We start from the raw sequence: 15,469 nt of genomic DNA on the forward strand, positions 1-15,469 counted from the left end.
CCTTTGCAGTTTTACAAAATGAGATCAGACACTTGCCATCCTCATGGCAGAGACAGCCTTGTTCCAACAGTAATTCAGGGCCCAGTTACAAATTGGGATCAGTGCTGAGTATCTTTTTCTTTACCTCCTCCCATCTAGTTTTTCCTCTCACTGCACATATAATCTCAAATGGATAACATGCTGTAGTAGAATTTGCTGAGACCAGAGACAGAGAGTTGTGTGGAGAACAACTGTGCCATTGCACATCCCTTTGGATCTGGTTAGTGTTGGTCCCATCAGCTCAGGTAGGGGCCTTTGTGTTCTTTTTCTAGCCCTGTGTGCTGGCATTTGGAGTCTGGATCCCATAATTGCTGTCTGCATCGTGCAATTGCCTTTTGCATTTTCTTTTCTGTGTGTGACCTGCAGCTGTGGCTGTGGTGGGGACACAGTGAGCAGGACTGCAGGGATGATGTGGATCTGGTGTGCTTAATAGTCACCAGAGCAACTGCTCAACAACCAGAGAATATCTTGCAGCCCTCCAGCCTCCACGTGCTCTGCTGCTCTGCCAGTGTGACTGGTCTGACCTCTCCTCAGAGTGAGAGATTGGGTCCAATTCAACTTCTAGCAATGTGGGGAGAGGCCTAGGGAGCTGTTGCAACAACCTGAAGAGTCTCCAAAATGAGGAGAAAGGGGACTTTTTATTTCCAAAAAGACACTTAGAAATTCTTGTCAAGGGTTGCGCTGAACCAGTGCTGTTAACTCTTCTGGCTTATCTAAGTACTGCTGAAGTTGTGACCTTTTAGATCATGTCCACCCATTCTTCTCTTTAAATTGACAGACTCTGCACTGAATGGCTTATACTTGGTAAGACAGATACAGAAAACATGAGAAAAACTTTAAGAGGAAATGTGTTTTTTAATTACAGTCTCCGGCACCTCATCTTTGGTAGCTCATCAGCTTGTGATGGGCTGTATGGCAGAGAGGATAGTGCCATTTAAAATGTGCTGCTTATTTCACTGGCTTAGACCTTTCCTGTAGACTTGATTCAGCAAGGTAAATAACCACACATCTACTTTGAATTGCATGAATACTACTACTGAAATTAGCGACACTCTTCCTGCGGTTCATTTAGGATGCATGGTTGCAGCTGACCCAATTCCTGCTGAAATAAGTGGAAGAATTTCCCAGTATTCTATAAACCCAGGTCAGGTCCTAAATCCGCTTAACCCTTTGAGTGCCTCCTCTGCTGTCTGCTTACCACAGTGTCATGGTTTGGGAGGGATACAAATGCTGGCATGCATTGCATTGACCTGAATTTTTTCTGTAAGGTGCACCAAAAGAGGAGCTCTCCTCAGCCCCCAAACACACTGCAGTTCATCTTCTGACGCTGCTCTGTTCACTATGTGATTCCTCCCCTGCCTTCACCACTCTTGATTTCATTCAGCAGAATCTGCATCTTCCCTGTGCAGGAGTAACAAGCAGGAGGAGTCGCTGCACTCGAGAGTCGGTAGGAGGGCAACGGCAGCCAGACCTGGAAATCCAGTAACCCTGGTACCACTGACCTCAGGATTAAACCCTGCTCACTGAAACATGAGCCCAGGCTGCCAAATTGCCCATGATAAGCTTTAAAGAACTGGGAATAAAACCATGCCTGCATCTATTTTCATTGCAGCAACTTTTTAGCTGGAGGCTCATCTGGCTGCAGCAATGTGAATAGAGAGCCCCCACAAGAGACCTGGCAGCCCTCAGCTGCGCTCCAGGATCCCATTCTTGGGGTTTTGTTTGTTTGTCGTCTGGATTAAGGGGATTAAAGACTTAACCTTTGTACAGCCTTTCAAATAATAACTTGTTTGTGCTCATACTGCATGTCAGGGAAGGATTCCCCCCCGCTCCTGATTTCATGATACCAGTGAAGATCTGAGAGTGGTCAGGCTCATGTAAAGTTGTGTCTTGTGCTTTAATCCCCCCTAAATTCAGCTCAGTGCTCTGTTCTCCATTTTGTGGTGTTGCTGGGACCAGGGCAGGGTACCTGCTTCAGACCTCTATCCCAGGAGCTGGGAGCTGTCATGTTAGTGGGGGGTCACAGTCTGAGCTGCCAGATCCTTGTCCAGCTGCTGTGCCTCTGGGCTGTGTTTTTTGTAATCAGAAATAAAATTCATGCTGCCAGATGGGACCCTGCTGCATGTTAGTCTGTCACTGGCTGGCTGTGGCCATTCCTTACTTCCTGCTCCAGAGTGGCTTTTCTAAACAGGTTTCAGAGGTTTGTAGTTCTCACTGCAGCCCTCTGAGTGAGTGGCAGTGTCTTTTTTGAGATTCTTTGGGGATTTTTTTGGGGATTATTCCAACAGTGACTAAAATTTTCAAAAGCATCTAAGTGATTTAACAAATTTATTGGCATGTGTGAAAACAAGACTAAGGAAGACTTGAGAGCTGTATTTAGCTTGAACATTTTTCTTCTACTCCCTGTGCCTATTCCACATGTAATTAAGGGAAGACCCAAGGCCACCTTTGGGACTAGCTGGTCCCACCTGCAGGTATATCATCTGCAGGCATGGCCAGGACTTGCTTTCCTCAGAATGGGGCAACACCTGCATGGTCTCAGAGATGCCCAGGAGACAGTCAGGCAGACACAGAGATGTGGGTGGCCCGGGCTTTAAGATCCTGTTCTTGGCTCTGCTTCCTTGCAAACAGCACTGATCCAAGAGGCACTGTATGTGGAGTTTTGGGGATTGGATTTTCTGGGGATGGGAGTCCTTGGGTTGAAGTGTGTGAGGAAAAGGCATTCCTCTGGCAGTTTTTCCCCTGGCAGGGAGGCTGACCCACCTGGTTCCAAATGGGTAAAAGCAGTTCAGTCTTGTGAGTGCTGTTCCTGGAGATATGGCAGTGCCATAGGATTCCAGTAGATGCAAATGTCATCATGGCACTCTGCAGACACTTGGTGGGGAAAAAAAATCTGTAATTTTGGCTCTTCCTGTTCTCAATGGACTGGAAGTAACAAGGATGATACAACTTTATCACCTGGATCAGGTAACAGCTTTCCCATCTGGAGTGTCATCACATTCAGTAATTGTTGCCCCCTCCAGCAAACTACAGCTCTTTTCTAGATAGAGCTGCCAGTGTAAATAGTAATTTAAAGCTACAATACCTAGAAAAACCATGGATTTACAAGTTTGTATCCAAGAGTCTCTACTGTCCAGCCATGCTCAGGACATGAGTGACCACTGCTTTTCCTCCAAAGACAGCACAATACTGTGTCAGGCTCTAACAAAGGTTGTTACCATCAAGGACTTTACTCTAGGGAAATAGCTTTTAAAAGAACTGCCTCAATATTGCCTAAAAATATACTTTAAAGAGAATCCTTAATCAAAGTGATGTAACAACAGGAGTATTTACTTTTCTACTCGACCCTGGAAGAGATAAGTCACAGAGAGTTAACCATTCTCTGCATTTTAGAGGGGATTTTATCTTGCAAGAAATTTGCCCTACCCTACTTAAATTTAGAAGATGTGAGTCCCCTTGTGTCTTCTGCACAGCAAAGGCAATACAGACTGAGCTTGAGCAATACATGTTAAATTTGCCAGCAGTTCTCCACTGCAATAAATACCTCTTGCAACATAACACTGAAATCTGTTGATTGCAAGTCTCTGCTTTCTGGAGTATAATATACTTCATCCACTCCACCAAATGTCCATAAGGAAATTGTAAGTGAAATTAAACCACAATATATGAGAGTCAACTTGCACAGACAGTCAATTTAGGACAAAAGCATCTCATTCTGGCTCCTGACTGTACAATTTTCAGAAGCAATTCACAGCAAGTACGTAATAGTCAAATAAGTTGGATTGGACATTAAGCTATGTGGTGGGTAACATGAAGAAATAAATGGAAATGTGGTTACAAATTTGAAACTTTATCTTTCGAAACTCTGTGTAGCATTTTTGAGAGCTCCACTTGACCTACAACTGCTGGGTAGAGGCAGTAAAAGTGATATAAAGGCAGTGAAAATGAATTAATTTGAAAAGTCTAAGTGAATATTAATAGGACCTGCTATATTCAACAATTTGCAAGCGTGTCTGGCATTTATAGATGAACTGTGCTGTTTGTTACATATTACATTAAAGAAGAATCCTGAACCAACGTATCAAAATGTCAAACTAACACAGCATTTTTCTTTGATCTCCTTTTTTGTTAAAATGAATTATTGATAGCCTTTTCCATGGCTGACAGGAGAGATTTCTGATTTTTATTTGCGTACTAGATCAAATCTCCTATTCCTTCTGTAGACAGAGGTCTTTACAACAACATCTAGATATGGCATGTGCAATTGCAGAGCTCGGATTCTTTCTAGCAGAGAATGTTCTCCCCACCCATCCCGTGCTGCTGTGATTTCTTAAGCTGATATTTTCATTGGACGACTTTGAGCAAATACACAGCCCACCCTGGAGCCAGCGGTCAGGACGAGGGTGCAATGGCTTTGTGTGGGCCCACAGACCACAGGGGTGGTGGGTGTGCAGCTCCACAGAAGGATCTGGAGCTGGTTTCCCAGGATCTGTGGAGAAAAACCTGTTTGTCTTTTCAGCGATGAGGCTTGGGGAAGGTGTTTTCCAGAGTGAGGTTCGATTTATGCCAGGTTTCAGGGAGATGGGGTGTGTGATTCTGGAGGTTTTGGTAGTACCAGGGGATAACAACATCTCTGTTGTCCACCAGCACCTGGTTTGGACATCAGTAAAGCCTTGGTCACTGCAAGAGCTCTCAGCTGCTCTGAGTTCCGTGGTTTGCAAAACTTTCTGTCCAAATGTCGCCCGAATTATAGTTCCAGCAGTCATGTGCTTCTTAAGGATCCACCTCCCTCCTGGAACTTGGCAGCCCCCAAACCTTTTGCTGCACTTCACCTGCAGATGCAGAAGTGGTTTTGGCTTGTTTTATTTTAAGGTCAGAAGACTCAGTCAGAGAAACAAATCTTCCTCCTTATGCTCTCCTGTTTATCCTGTTAGCATTTTTAATTGCATCCAAAAGATGCTGCTTGAGTTTGGCAGCTGTTGGGGCTCTTCCTCCAACATCTCTGGGTTTATTCAGGCACAAGAAAGGATTGTGCAAGTTGTAGCCATAAGGCTCATGAAAGATTTTAGATTTGCATGGATTTAAATTGTTTCACTTGGTTTAAGTCAGAATAAATTGACTGGAAATGTGGGTGAGGGAGGCCCCAGGCAGAATGCTGCATGGAGGACAGAGGGACACACTTATCTACTTATACTCCCCCATCCCCAAATGTGTTTCTGTTGCCTGCATCCCATTACAGATTTGAGAAACACATTTCCCTCCCTGCAGCTGTGGAATGGGGGACCAGCAGCCCTTGTCTTTCTGTGCCTCCAAGGAGATGCAGAGCCTGTGAGTGCCTTTCCCTGCCTTCTGCTGTCTCTCAGCCAGCAGGTCTGCTAGCTTTCTTCATGCTTTAATCAGGTTTTTTCTCTCCGTTCTGCTGACCCAGTTTAGGCTCTTTGAAGGCACGGCAGAGCTCCCCGGCGGCTGCGGCTCTGCCTTGGGGGCACGGGGATGGGCGGCGGAGCTGAGCAGGCGGAACGGAGCGGGAGCCCTCAGCCCAGGGGAGGAGGGTGCTTTTGGAGGTGTGGGTCTCCTTGGTCTGCTCCCCTGGGCACCTCTGGGTGCGTGTTTTTCTCTCTTAGCTGCTGCATATGGCGTGCTGTTTTCTGTTTGGTTGTCGGTGTTTTCTTGTTTCTTTTTAAAATATTTTTATTTTTTTAAAGGAGGTTTCATTTCAAGGCTGCTGGTGCAGTCTGCAGCGGGGTTTCAGACACGCGTGCTCACACTTTGTGCCTTAATAGCACCTGACATAACCTGGTCACAGACATGAGCCAGGCAGATTATCCATCCCCCACCACTTCTCTGTCCCCTCTCCTGTCCCCTTTATGTAGGGCATCCTGTATCTCAGGCAGCATCCCCTGCCTGAATCCCTTGAGGAGCCTGAGGGGAGCCCTCCCTGCCTCCCTTTTTATCCTGGGGTCTCAGTTTCGTGTTCAGGTGCTGAATTTGTGGCTCTTTTCTCTGTGTGTGGGTGGGGATGCCGGCTTTGCTCCGACTGCACAGGGATGATTGCAGCTCTGCAGTAATAATTACATGAGCCAGGCTGAGGAGTGATGGTACGGGAGAGGATCTGTGTGGTGGGATGACTCAGGGGTGGGGTGACGCAAGCCTGGGGCCTGACTTTGTCTTTGCAGGCTGCAGAAACTTCTCTCCCAAAAGCTGGAGTCTGGGTCGGGAGTGATTTACCACAAGGCTGCCAGTATCCATTCTCTCTGCTTGGCACTGGCCCCACTTGTTACTGCAAAGGCCTACAGGAAAAGCATGAGAACATTTGTTTTCATGGTTTTTGTTGGTATTTGGTGGTTTCCTGCCTGGCTGAAGGATCTCAGGTGTGTAGGAGGAAAATAAGGATCTGTCCTCATGAGATGCTGTTCGTGATGAATTCCCTGACAGTTTACTTTTTGGAGCTTTTACTGCAAATTGATTTTATTTCATCCCATGTTCCAAGAAGAGTAATTTTGGCTTGCATCCAGATTTACTTCATCCTGGGTGAATCTACTTGTGTAGACATTCTTTGGGGTATCAGAGGGTCTTCAATACAAATCTGGTCTGGTGCTGTGGCAGCCTTTGTGTTTCCTTTGCTGTACTTACCATACTTTGCCATGCTTTTTCATGGCTGGTAGGTTCAATCATGTGGGCAGGAGGTCACCCAGATGGGGACTCCTTGTAGCTGCCCTTCTGATAGCACTCGTGGTCTCACCCTTCTGCACACTGTTGCTTGGTTTGTGGCCACACTGCAGAGACTGTTCATAGCCTATCCCTCCTTCTCCTAAATGCTTATTCAGGTCCAAGCACTCGGCCCTGTAGGAAATGGCACAGAAAGATGGACTTCTGGGTCTGCCTGATGGCTGTCAGGTAGAAACCAGCTTGTTCCAACCTAGGGCATTTGCCATAGGAGTGCTTTGCTGCTCATGCTCTCTGTATGGACAGTTGTGTGCAGGAGATAGCATCCCTGTGTATTAAAGCAGAAAGTGCTTTTGTATCTGTTCTACAGATGATGTATTCTTATTTTGTAACCTCTCTTTTTGCCTTTCCATTGTCTTCTCATACATCTTCATAGCGGCTAATTTTAAAATTAGACCTCTTTCTTCTAAATTCCATTGCTGTTTTTCTCATGCATATTTGTTATTCAGTGAATAAAACAGGGAGCTTCTGAATATTAGTGTGAGTTGTATTTGTTAAAGTGGGTAGGTAGTGGCTCTGGAAGTTTTCCCACAGGGTTATTTTGGTCCTGGCCCTCAGGAGCTGAGCTGCTGGCAGGGCTGGGCTGCACCAGGGCGCCTGGTGGTTTGTGGTACACACACAGGCTCTCAGCAGACCCCTGGCTTCATCTTTCACTTGAGATCGTGCCAGGATTTAAGCTCTGCAATGAAAGTGAGTGCAAAAACCCTTCTCCACACACATGGTAGTAATACTTTAAGTATATTTATAGAAAGGGCTGGTATTTTTTCCTGTTGGTGTTAAATTATGGTAAGAAGGATAGAAGTGTTACTACAATACAGTTCTTCATCTCCTCAGAGCATTTATTCTCTGCTGTGTAACAACTCTGTGTGATACTGATGTTGTATGGTCATTTTTGGATCATTGCTCTCCTGTGGTCTAGGCACAGGTCTTGGAAACCCCTCTGTGCCACCACATTGCTCCACCCGAGGGATTATCAGTGGGGTTTGCGTGTTTGTCACACAGGTTTGAGAGTCGTGTGGGGCTAAGGCTGAACATCAGAGGTAAGACATGGTGCTGATTTTGGACTGATCCTGCATGGACTCAAGCAGAGCCAAGCCCTGAGACCAGCTGCTTTGCACTGCCTCCACAGCAGAAGAGAATAGTAGGAGCAGCTCAGCTCTTCTGCCAGTGTGCTAGTGCTTTAATTTTTAGTAATTTCTCCAAGAATCGGCTGTTCATATTTTTTTCCCCCTGTGCAATGGTTGACTTCTTAAAAGCAAAGTCTTGATTTCTTGCAGGCTGTGTTTTCTGTGGTTTTATTAATTTAATCATTATACAGGTGTGTGTATATATGTGCAGTCGCCTGACCAAAAATAAATGCTGTCAGAGCTTTTGCTCCTGAATTCAGGGCATAGAATCTAGCAGTGCTCTGGGCAGCTCAGGTAGCCTTCACACTGATGAATAGAAAAATCCAATCAATTGTCCCTTCAAAAAGCCACCTTTCTTTCCAAGCAGCTCAGACATGCACTCAGATATATAATACATGCAGCAGAACTGAGCTGAAATTAATCCAGTCTGTAGTTCCTACAGTGAGAAAATGTCTGGAAAACTTCATAGCAGGTTGCCCCAAGATGGCACTCTGTGCGCATGTCATGTTAAAATAATCTTATGGTTCTGAAAGACCATCTTTATGCACTGCATGTGTCTCTTCCTGGGGAGGTAAGGTGCAAGCCAGAGGTGACAGGCATGCAGCAAAGATTGTCACCCAGCCCTTGAGTGATGGTCAGTGAGGGCATCAGGAGCGTTGTCAGAGGTGGTGCAGGCAAAGATAGGAGGATCACAGTGGAAAGGGAACTAGTGGTTGGTGACCAGGGCATGACCTAATATGTTTTCATCCTTTTACATGCTTTTTTTGTATTGATAAGGTTGTGTAATTCCCAGATATACATAACATTTCATGCAATTGTTTTGCTATTCCTTTATCTCCTCTGCTGCAGGGTACAATTCTTTGACTGGGAAGGGAGTCGTGCCCTAAGCAAAATCTGGCTACTGAGGATGCAGCATTTCCAAGGGGTAGGTCCCAAATAATAAAATAACTTTCTCTTCTTTTGATTCTTTTGATAGTGGAAAAAGTGCCAAAATATTTTAAAAAAAGTGAGAGGATAGAGGGGAAAAGATGGTACCTTAACTTTAGGTTAGAGATCATAGTTTGGTGAGTTGGAATGGACCTTAAAAATCATCTCATTCCAACCCCTCTGCCATAGGCAGGGACACCTTTCCCAAGAGCAGGTTGCTCAAGGCCCCTTCCAGCCTTGGACACTTCGAGGGATGGGGCACCCAGAACTTCTGTGGGCAACCTGTGCTAGGTGCCTCACTACTCTCACTGTACTGTTTTTTCCTAATACCTAATTTAAATTAAATCTTGTCTTTCAGTTTGAACCATTTCCATTTGTCCTGTCATTCCAGGCTGTTGTAAATAGTCCTCCTCCATCTTGTTGGCTTCCTTCAGGTCCTGGAAGGCTGCAATTAGGTCACCCTGAAATATTCTCCTTTCCTGGCTGATAAACCCCAATTCTCTCAGCCTTTTCTCACAGCAGAGCTGCTCCATCCCTCTGATCATCTTGGTGGCCTCCTCTGGGCTCACCCCAGCAGGTCCCTGTCCCTCCTGTGCTGGGAGCCCAGGGCTGGATGCAGTGCTCCAGGTGGGTCTCAGCAGAGCAGAGCAGAGGGGCAGAATCCCCTCCCTGCCCTGCTGCCCACGGGGCTCTGGATGCAGCCCAGGACACATTAGGCTAAATTTTGGAAATTCTTAAGCCCAAGGGGATTAGCCAAATTTATATTTTAATGAATGGAAGATTGTCAAATATGTTTAACTTTGTTTGGTGTCTTAGGTAGCATGTGAGGGACTTTTTTGTTTCTCCTTGCAGAGTAATATTTATGATTCTGCTTTAATATTTTTCTTTGTCTGTCTGAAAAACTGGAAAAGAAAATCTTAAAATAATTAAAGTTTTCTCCTTATTCAGTTCATCTGTAGTTGTCATTTATAATTCATTAATGATGTACATGCTTTGAATTTACCATGTATTTCAAAATGGTTTGTAGAAGGAAAAAATCCTTTCACACTTTCACACTGTATTTTTTATAATAACTTTTATCAACCTATGACTGAAAATTTGTCTCCATTTTGAAACTTTCTGTAACGGACTGAGATAAAATCTAATTCTGCACTTCACCTACTCCATGGGCCAAACAGATCCTTCATTTAATTAATTCCAGAAAGGAAAGAAGAGAAAGGAGTAATTTACAGGAAGCTCTTGGCCCCAAACCCCCTTCCAAGTGACAGGCAAACTAGGTATGGCACAGTGGCAGTGGGTGAAGCCTCTTTCATGTGGGTGGGAGATGAGCCCTTGAGGTGTGGGATGTTTTCTGGAGCACAGGGACGTTGCCCAGCGCTGCCTAGGCACTCTGGGATGCTTCCTGCGCTGGTGCTGACACTGACCGTGCTGCTCCACGGCCTTGGCAGCGCTCACTAACCTGGGTTTGATGTGGCATGACAGGACACCGAGTTCTGCTCTGGCAGCAAGGCTGTTCACGTGCGGTGCAGCCTGCCAGGCTCTCCCAGGACGCGCGAGCCGTGCCCGTGTGTAATGGCCTTGTGCAGTTTAGTGGAGCACGCTGGCTGAGATGAAAGTCGAATCTCAGAGCAGGCTTGTTTCCCTCCCCTCCCTCTCCCTGCCCCAGTGCCCCTTTCACCAGCACAACAGGATGTCTTCCTGCTTCCCCATCGCTCCCCAAAACACACAAGCCCTCCTTCCTGCATGGTGTAACTAATCTGGTTTGCTGACTGAGATCTGCCGGGGCCTTTAAAGTGATGCCAGCTACTCTGTACTCAGTGTAGCATGGCAGCATTTCAGAGTGAAGCTAAAAATCCAAATCCAATAAGCAAGGAAATAACCATAAAGAAGAAGCCCTGGTAACCATTCTGTCCATCAGCTTGCTGCCTGATGGGGCAGCTTTGCACTAAAATTTGGCCATGGACCATATGTTAGAAGTATGAAGACCTCTTTTTTTCCTACTTTTTTCCTCTTTAAGCTCAAATCTATGAAGAGATGCATTTTTTAAAATCCTATAGGAAAATCACATTATTTTCAGGGATGAGCTCTCAGGCAGTTTGGATTCCTTTTTCTCTCTGTTTGGATTAGCAAACAGCAGCAAAACTCACACTTCTCTTCCTAAATCCCCCTTCAAAATGGATGGAAGGTTACCCAAGCTCAGGTTTTGTTCTTTTGAGATTTAACTGAAAGAGAGTTTCAGTGAGGGGGTTGTGATCCTGTAAGGTGCTGGCTTTCATGAACATTAGCAGAACAATTTTGTGAAAAATATTTGCATTTCAAGCGAATGCAGATTAGTAAGACTTTTACGGTGAAAAAGACTTTTATGGTTTTGTTAAAAAAACAGGTTAAATGATGTCTTGTTTGTTAAGTTTGTGGAGAGAAGATGACTTTTCAAAAAAAGCATTAAAGAATCCCCAAAAATATAGAATATCATGTGGGGGGGAAGAAGATATGACAAAAACCCAGAGTGATGGGGGACACCATCCATAGGGCCAGAATGGGTCCTGGAAGCAGGGGAATGCTTGATTTTGGAGAAGAATGGAACAGGTGCTGGAAACTCTGTGGCTTTCTAAAATGGCAGAGTGATGTTCTCTTCTGCCAGAGCATTCCAAGGGAAAGCTGTTCTTATATGGTTTCATCAAGCCAATTTTAACTTTTATTTTATTTTTATTGTACAAAACAAATAAAGAAATTTGCCAGTGTAGGGAGGATTAAGAGTGGATAATCCATTTTTGTGACTCATTCTGATAAGAAAAGAGCTCATCAACTCCCTGTAGCCTTGCATCTGAAGACAGTTGCTGACAGATTGCACAAAATATGTCCCTGCATTTTTAGGACCCCGAGACAGCATCTTGCAAGCAGATAAAACCAAATAAAATCTGACAAACCGTCTTTGTAGTGGAGAGATGAGAGGAAAAGTGCAGATACTTTATGTTAGAGGATTTGAATGTGAAGCTATGAAGAAGGGCAATGAATTATAACTTAAACTCCTTAAATGTTCTCTTGAACATGAAGGATCTTAGTTAATTAAAAGTTATTGCATAAGTGCTGCTGGGGAGTGAAAAGTTTATTTTTAATTATACTGTCTTACATAATGGTTACACGATGACAGAGGCAGAGAAAGCGATTTAAGTACACTTTTTTAATACAGTGAAATTAAAAGTGAGTAGTTGATGCATTAATTCATCCTTGACTTGTCCCTGGATCTGTTTCATGATCTCTGCTTCAGCACGCAGTTTTTGAGGACAGTGTCTGTTTGTTCTGGACTTGCACAGCCCACGGCTGTGATGATGACTTCTTGAGCATGGTATTCATCACGATAATAAATAATCTTGTCCACTTTCAGCTTCTCCTTTGATCTTAGAATGTTTTGGCCAGCAGACTGGTACACATGCATCTGTAACTAATATGCCAACAAATCACATCTATAATTTATTGTAATCGTGGAAAACCTATTTCAGCTGGATGATTTCTTAAGTAATTTATTTAACTCTGGCTATAGGACTATATTTTATGCCTTGGTACAAAGAACTGTTGGCTTCAAAAGCTGAGCATGCAACAGGACAATTAAGTATGTTTTGTTTAACCAGAGACAGCATCTACAGAAATGTTGCAAACACACACAGAAAGGGAAAATAAGATAGAGGGGAACTGAATATTTGTGTGTAATGTAAGTAAAAGAGAATCTTCTTTTCTGTCTAACTTAAAAATATCTCCTATGAAATACTCCCTTCCCTCTTTGAAGTCTGTATGTGCCTCCTCAGTGTTTGCCAGCACTGGAGAGGTACCACTGCGGGGCTTTGGGTCATTAGAACGTGCCTGGCTTCTGCATGCTCAGGAAGGGGCTGCTGGAGGCAGCCAGGCTCTGCTCCATCCTCTGCTCCATCTGCAGCTCCTGTGTGGGGCCTTGATGGCTGAAATGTTGTGTCCTGAAGTGTAATGTTCAATTTATCTAAACAAAATACTTGTCTGGAGGGGCCACCACCAGCTGATCAGGCTGAACAAAAAAACAAACAGGAAAACCTCAGCTTGCAGAGTGGTCCTGGGTTCACCCTTGTCAGACTTTAAAAGGCTTGTTTTGGCCATGAACAAACTACTGTCCATTTACTTCTGCTTTGAGAAGCACCTTTCCTACAAAAGGACTCATGATGATGATCATTGTTGAGCTGGCCTATATTGTGTAGGGTTTTTAAGCTAAATCATGATAGACACCATAATAGCTCTAAGGAAATCTGGTGTGAGACTCCTCTGCTTTATGGCCTTGGCCTGCCTGTCCCCCTCTTCAAATTCTGGAAGCACCTAAGACTTTTTTGAGTGTCAGAGGACAAGCTGGAATTGATTTACCACCTGACTTAGTGAGGCTTTGAACAGAAACTTGGAGCTATTGAGTATTTCTGGCAAAGTCTTGTCAGGTGTTTAGAGCTTGCTTTGTAAATGCATTTATTAATTAATGTCTGGCTCTCTTTCATGGCTTTGGCTATTATTTTTTTAAATGGGAGCCATCACAAAGGGTTTAATTGCAGTGATTTTTTAATTATTTTGTCTTAGAAGTATTTGTCAGGGAAAAAGCACATGAAATTGAATGGATGTAAAAATTAATAACATCAGATCCTTTCAATAAAAGGGAATTAATGCAATGAGGACATGCAATATCAAGTTGTATCTATGGGGTCAGATATGCAGAGATCCCTGTCTGAGGTACATGAAATCATGAATTTAGAGGGAATGACAATATTGTGCCTGGTGTTACCATGCATCTGTATGAACAGCAGGCTTGTGCACTGCCCTTCTCTTTCATGCTTGTCCATGTATCTTCAATTGTCATCTAAGTATGAAGCCCAAAACTCAGTAATTTGATTGTTCATTTGTAAGCTTCTTAAGTAAGTCAGTGCTTCTTATGTCCTTTAGAAGGGCTTAATTAAACTCTTTTCGGGTAGCTGGAAAAAGTAGGACAGGAAGGCAGGATGTCAAGAAACTCTTCAAACCAGTCTGATCTCCCATGACCAGGGTAGGTCCTGGAAACCCTGGACTGGGATTAAGATGCCTGCATGATTTTGAATGCTAGAATCCTGCATCTTTGTTTTGGCAAATATCAGGGGTAGATTGCATATTTTTTATCATAATTTTCCTTAAATATTATTGGAAAGTGTGTGCCAATTGTGAAACTGAAAGAGGAGGCTTAATGGAGAGGCACTGAGGCCAGAGATGGTGTTGGGGGTGGGACTTGATGGTTGGAATGGTTCAGCTCCACATCCTCAAACTCCAGAAATATGCTGCCTGGAGAAGGCACACAAAGGAGCTGCAGCAAGCAGCAAATAACCCCATCTATACCCCGGGAATACAAAATAGGGTGCATTTGGGTATATGGTGTTAGATGCAGCATTTAGACATTACAGGATGGGGATGCAATAAAAGACTGCAGAGAGCAAATACTGCTGAGTCCTGACAAACCTCATCAGTTGGCCAGCACACCAGAACCATCACCTTCTCAAAGGCAATTCGCTTTTTCTTTCCTCTTTGTTAATTAGATGCAAGAAAAGAGTAAGTCTCTGATTTAAACACTGGCTTACTGAGCTCAGCCCTGAAAATTGAAATCTGTCTGCAACTGGGAGTTGTTGGCTTCTGCTCCATGGTTCTCTGGGGAAGAGCTGCTCACTCTCACAGCTGGTTTCCCTGGGGTTTGGCTGAAAATCCTCTGCTGCTGCCTCCTTGTGCATGTGTGTATCCCAGGGGGAGGCAGTCGGTGTCCTGCTTCCTTTCTGGCATTTTCACATGGGAGGCTTGTGAGTTTTAGATCAACTAGAAACCAAGACAAGGTAGAACTTAGATTCATTTGAGAGGGGGTTTTTTTGTTTGTTTGGTTTTTTTTGGTGTGTGTTTTTTTTTTTTTTAATTTTCTCTGGGGTTTTTTGGGTTTTTTTTTCTTTTTTTTTTTTTGTTGTTTTGTTTGTTTGTTTGTTTTTTGGTTTTGGTTTTTTTTTTGTTTTTTTGTTTGTTTTGTTTTTATTTGTTTGGTTTGTTTTGGGTTTTTTTTTTTTTTTGGTGGGGTTTTTTTTGGGTTTTTTTTTGGCAGGGGGAGGACAGTGTCCACTGATTTACTGATTTGTTTTTCTAACTCGTGAATTTCCACCCCTCTAAATGTAACCAGAAAGGAGGCGGCATCACTTGGCAGAGAAACATTTAGGTTAAGTTTCGTTTTGCCGGAAATGTTTTTCCTTAGTTGTTAAAAACAGATTGAGGTTTTTGACAGCACAATGTGGTGTCCAGCCCAAGTGTGGGTGGCAGGGAACGCTTCTTAGGGGGGTGCCAGATGTTTTCCTCTGCCTCAGGGGAATATCTTTGAAAATACTCACCCTTCTGGTGAGATCTGCTGCTGCACAAACTGCAGAAACTTAGAGGGATCCCAAACATTTGCGCTGCCTGTGGACACTGAACTGGTGCTCTTGTACATCCAGAGCTCAGTAGGAAGCCAGGGGATCTTTGGTCTTGATCTGAAGCTCCGTGACCAGACATGTCTCTGACTCATCATCTCCAGTGCACTGCTACTGCAAATTATTTGAATTTCCTGTGAGTCTGTAACCAAGGTAATGGCACTCGTTGTCACTAGTGGA

General features: G+C 44.1%; 1 protein-coding gene across 7 annotated transcripts in view; it reads left to right on the plus strand.

Moving 5' to 3' along the window:
- The window catches only part of PDZD2 (PDZ domain containing 2), a 201,760-nt gene that overhangs the window by 17,059 nt on the left and 169,232 nt on the right, over positions 1-15,469 (plus strand). For 5 of the 7 annotated variants that reach the window (XM_077171342.1, XM_077171341.1, XM_077171345.1 and 2 more), the window contains one exon: positions 8,742-8,817. The exons of the other annotated variants lie outside the window; for them this stretch is intronic. The gene's annotated coding sequence lies outside the window, so the exon portion shown is untranslated. The remainder of the gene's footprint in view (positions 1-8,741; positions 8,818-15,469) is intronic. 7 annotated transcript variants of the gene reach the window in all.

This window comes from Agelaius phoeniceus, chromosome Z (genome assembly GCF_051311805.1).
Source record: "Agelaius phoeniceus isolate bAgePho1 chromosome Z, bAgePho1.hap1, whole genome shotgun sequence".
NCBI lineage: Eukaryota > Metazoa > Chordata > Aves > Passeriformes > Icteridae > Agelaius > Agelaius phoeniceus.